Genomic DNA, 5,707 nt, shown 5'->3' with positions numbered 1-5,707 from the left:
GATTTGAAGCTGACTTTCACTTGCTCTGTGATCTTTTTGAGTTTCTTAACTATTCATCTTATTTCCTCATCAGTAAAGTGAGGACAGTTGCACCTTCTTCCTGAAGCTATTTGAGGGAGAACTGAAATCAGGAAATCTCTGTGCCTGGCTGACATGAGAACTGCAATTAACAGTTTGTTAGGAGAATGGAACTGGTCTAAATTCTTTCTGCTGAGGTAAATCATAATGATGTGAGGGATCAATAAGAGAAGTAGACTTCTAAAATTGCTTCTGTATCACTTATATGGAGGAGGGAAAGACAGTTACTACCACCACGGACATGGACACCTCAGACACAACTGAGCGACTGAACTGAACTGAACCCCTTTTTCATAGAAAGAGCCAATAATCAGGGGCAACAGAGAAGGTAATTTGGGACAGGCTGTTGGCAAAAGGTAGAAGCATTAGTCTATTTACATATTTTTTCCCACTTTAGCATATAGAAACTGTGGTAGGAAAAACATGATATAGTTGCCTTTATTTCAAAGTTAACCTGCGATATAAGGGATGATTTACCTGGGATAAAGTATGGTCTGTAGGCCGCCTACAGCGTTACCCACTGTGAAGTGAAGTGAAGTGAAGTGAAGTTGCTCAGTCATGTCTGACTCTTTGCGACCCTGTGGACTGTAGCCCATCAGGCTCCTCCATTCATGGGATTTTCTAGGCAAGAATACTGGAGTGGGTTGCCATTTCCTTCTCCAGGGGATCTTCCCAACCTGGGGATCGAACCTGGGTCTCCTGCATTGTAGGCAAACACTTTACCGTCTGAAGTCACCCACTGTGGTAGTGGTTCAAATTGTGAAGTCCTGAAATTACAACTAGATTTTCAGAGACAAATGTCTATGTGCTGGGCCCAACCATTTAATGCTTTTTAGTAAGGTAGAACAGGTTTCAGTGGTAATCGGGTGGTATTTTTGAAAAAGAAAGGTAGGTTTGGCCTTGGGCCCCTGCTGAGATTTCTCCTGGTGATTCTGATAATACTTTACTGCCTATATCCTGGTTGAAAATGGTTTTCAGCAGTCTTCACTCTCAGGTAGCTCAGGGGTAAAGAGTTTGCCTGGCAAAGTAGGAGATGCAGGACACGGGTTCAATCCCTGGGTTGGAAAGACTCCCTGGAGGAGGAAATGGCAACCCACTCCAGTATCCCTGCCTAGGCAATTTCATGGACAGAGGAAACTGGCAGGCCCCCGTCCATGGGGTCACAGACAGTCAGGCATAGCTGAGCGTGCATGCATGTATGCACGCACTTCCTGTAACAGCAAACTGGATTTGGGCTCTTCACAAATTCCCTCAACTTGTGCAATTATACATATTGGAAGAGGAGGTGACTACTTTAGCAAGGTCCAAATATGTGCTTGATATGGCTTGTTATGGTTCTTCCTATTGGAAATAATGTTACTGCTACAGAGTTTAGGACAACCAAGATGGATCCAAGGAGCAGTTAATAGCTGTGGTCAAGAGGTGTTCATACACCTCTTAAAGTAAGATAGATTGTATTATTATGGAAAGGCTGCTGGTGGTAGGAGAATTAGGGCATGGAATCCATGCCATGAAAACCTCATGCATCAAACATTCTGATATTAAAAAAAAAATTAGGAAAATACAGTTTAAATTGTTTCAATTTTATAAGCTGCATTTAGATCAGTTCAGGAGGTTGGCTAAAGGGAAGAAACCTACTTGCCTGGGAAATCCCATACAGGAGCCTGGTAGGCTACAGTCCATGGGGTCCCAAAAGAGTTGGACACGACTTAGGGACTAAATAAGAACAGAAGTAGGTAAGTCAGTGTAGCACGGCCTCAGATGGATTTGTATAGCCAAGAACCTACTCATCTCATAAACTTCTCACTTGACTCTAAGCACTCTGGTAAGTCTCACTCAGCATAGTCCGCACAGAGGTGATCATTTCTTTCTTTGTCCATCATTGTGTCTTATACTGAGATGCGTCATTCTATAATTATGTCTTTAAATGTTTATTTTATATCCTGGGAAGTGGTGACCCCCTTGAAGACAGATGCTAAGTCTCATTCATCGCTCAACCCCCAGTGCTGAGCTCAGGACCTGGCACATGATAGGCGATTGATATATATTGTTTTAACAATTGAAGTTATGGTCAAAGAAGTGACACAACTGTGCTCTCTCTACACAGAGAACCATTTTAGTAAGAAGGCAAAGACAAGCATATGAATTACTGTGTTGTGAGATAGAGTACGGTTAGAGTCATCAGAGATTTCATCTAATTAAGGGGATTTCAAAAGACTTCACAGAAAAGATGGTGCTCAAGATTAGACTTAAGGAATTAATAGGTTTTTCAACAAATGGAGTGTATTTGGAGGAGAGTGGCTATTTCAGATAAATGAAACAGCATGCACAAGGTAGAGGCAGAAACTCAGGGAATATCAAGTGAACAAAGCTAAAGTCATTCTGAATAGAGTTTCTTGTAGGAAAGGCAATTAGATTTTATCTCATATGCCATGTATGACAAATGGCAAACTAAGATGAAAATATTGCAAATATTTTACAACTAACAACAAAAAACACTGAAAACTGTTAAAGATATCTTTCAACTCAGCAATGTATTATTCTTTAGCAAGGCACAAAAAGACAGAAATATTTCAGTTTTGACTACATACTTGAGTCCCACCTAAGGCACTGATTATGAGTAGGAAACTCTGCTTTCCAGAAAACTGTGAGATTTGCAGTTATTAAAGATATCATGTCAAATTTATTCTTGGCATATCAGTGTTAGCTAAACCCTTGCTATTCAAAGTGGTATCACCACCACCCCAAAACTTGTAGGAAATGCAGAATCTCAAACCCTACCACAGCTCTACTGGTTAGGAAACTCTACCCCAGATCTACTGAATCAGGATCAATAGATGAACATGATCTCTAGGTGATTCATATGCCTGTGAAAATTTGAGAAGCGCAGAAATATTTGCACCATCCAAGGGCAAAACATTGTCTGGAAAATTTTCTGGTACAGTCATACTGAATTCCTATTTCATGGTAGAATATTGGTATTAACCCAAGATGTCACCTGGTAAACTAAAAAAAGATAATTGAGGGAATGTAAAAAGGATAATTGCAAACAGTGCTGGTAGAAGACATTTGAAAGTTCAACATAAAGCAATCAAAAATTTTAGAAAATCTAAATCAATATAAATAAAGGGTAGGTGAAAAGCATTTGGTCCATATCGGCATGATAGCTGGAAAGTTAAGGAGCTGTTGTTCAGTCATGTCCAACTCTTTGTGATCCTATGGGTTGCAGCACATCTGGCTCCTCTGTCCTTCACTATCTGCCAGAGTTTGTTCAAACTCATGTCCATTGAGTTGGTGATGCTATCTAACCATCTCAACCTCTGTTGTCCCCTTATCTTTTTGCTTTCAATCTTTCCCATCAGGGTCTTTTCCAGTGAGTCCGCTCTTCTCATTAGATGGCCAGAAATATTGGAACTTTGTCTTCAGCATCAGTCCTTCCAGTGAATATTCAGAGTTGATTTCCTTTAGGATTGACTGGCTTGACTTCCTTGCAGTCCAAGGGACTCTCAAGAGTCTTCTCCAACACCACAATTTGAAGGCATCAGTTATTTTGTGCTCAGCCTATTTTATTTTACAGCTCTCACATCCTTACATGACTACTGGAAAAACCATAACTTTGACTATATGGACCTTTGTTGACAAAGTAATGTCTCTGATTTTTAATATGCTCTCTAGGTTTGCCATTGCTCTTCTTCCAAGGAGCAAACTGTTAGCTTCATGGCTGCAGTCACTGTCCATAGTGATCTTAGAGCCTAAGAAAATAAAGTATTTCACTGTTGTCATTGTTTCCCCATCTATTTGCCATGAAGTGATGGGACCAGATGCCACGATCTTCACTTTTTGAATGCTGAGTTTTAAGCCAGCTTTTTCACTCTCCTCTTTCACCTTCATCAAGAGGATCTTTAGTTCCTCTTCACTTCTGCCATAAGGGTGGTAACATCTGCATATCTGAGGTTATTGATATTTCTCCTGGCAATCTTGATTTCAGTTTGTTCTTCATCCAGCCTAGCATTTCACATAATGTACTCTGCATATAAGTTAAGTAAGCAGGGTGACAATATACAGTCTTGATGTACTCCTTTACCAATTTTGAACCAGTCTGTACTTCCATATCTGGTCCTAACTGTTGCTTCTTGACCTGCATACAGGCTTCGCAGGAGGTAGTTAAGGTGTACTTGTATTTCTTCCCTTTAAGAAATTTCCAGTTTTCTGTGATCTACACAGTCAAACGTTTTAGCATAGTCAATGAAGCAGAAGTAGATGTCTTTCTGGAATTCTCTAGCCTTTTCTATGCTCCAACAGATGTTGGCAATTTGATCCCTGGTTCTTCTCCCATAATCTCTGTAACATTTTTCCTCATAATCCGTTAGAACAGTAGTCTAAACAAAACCCTTTTTGAAAAAAGGAAAGCCTTAGAGAAAGATAAAAGATAATTAATTATACCTGAAGTTTGCACAATGAACTGAGAGCAATATACCATTGAAAATCACAGGATTATTACAGCCTATTAACAGTAAAGATGTCTACTGTACTGGAAAACAAATCTTACTTTTTACAGTTTATGAGTATGCTAATTCCCCAAACGGATACTTGGGTGACGTTTATGGTAACTGAGGAAATTTTTCTCTTCCTTTAAGCATGAGAATTTGCATTTTCTAATGCCACATACCTGGTAAAACATTGTCGTGGAGGGAGTAAGTTATCCAGGAGTAGATGTAGCTTACAATAATATCAACACTTTTATTTCAAGCTCATTGATTTTTTTTTTTTACCTTAATGAGTATAAGAATTAGTAAAGTACATAAAGCCCTATATCAGTTGAAAATCTTCTCACAACTCAATTTAATTTAATTTAATTTGAAAATAGCTGTTTTACTGTCTCTCAAACTAAATTTAAGAAATCAAACAGAGCATTAACATGTTAATTAATAAGAGGTTCAGTGGGAAGGTAGGAAATGATTAGTTGCATTACGATTCCTTCAGATTTTCTCTAGGAAACTCATTAAAGGGCTCTTCAGAAGTGCTTTTCTGAAAAGATGACAAACATATGGCACATGTTTTTTAAAAATTTCAAGGTGTAAGACCTGTACTTGATTTCTTTCCATGGTATAAAGGCTCAGAAATATGTTCAAAAGGGGAGACACCTTGGTGGCATTTACTAAATACCATGTGCCATGTCCCAGGCCATGCCTGTGTAGCCATTTGGAGAGAAGAGGTCAAACTGAATGTACTCAATGCTCAGAAGCCATTCTCTTTGGGTTGGCCATGGAGACAAAGGTCCATCTAATCAAAGATATGGTTTTTCCAGTAGTCATATATATGGATGTGAGAGTTGGACCATAAAGAGTGCTGAGCACTGGAGGATTGATGCTTTTGAACTGTGATGCTGGAGAAGACTCTTGAGAGTTCCTAGGACTGCAAGGAGGTAAAACCAGTCCATCTTAAAGAAAATCAGTCCTGGATATTCATTGGAAGGACTGATGCTAAAGTTGAAACTCCAATACTTTGGCCACCTGATATGAAGAATTGACTCACTGGAAAAGACCCTGGTGCTGGGAAAGATTGAAGGCAGGAGAAGTGAACGACAGAGGATGAAATGGTTGGATGGCATCACCGACTCAACGGACAT

Source organism: Oryx dammah, unplaced genomic scaffold (assembly GCF_014754425.2).
Source record: "Oryx dammah isolate SB20612 unplaced genomic scaffold, SCBI_Odam_1.1 HiC_scaffold_5, whole genome shotgun sequence".
Taxonomy (NCBI): Eukaryota; Metazoa; Chordata; class Mammalia; order Artiodactyla; family Bovidae; genus Oryx; species Oryx dammah.
The sequence above is the reverse complement of the archived record's forward strand: the minus strand, read 5'-3'. Positions refer to the sequence as shown.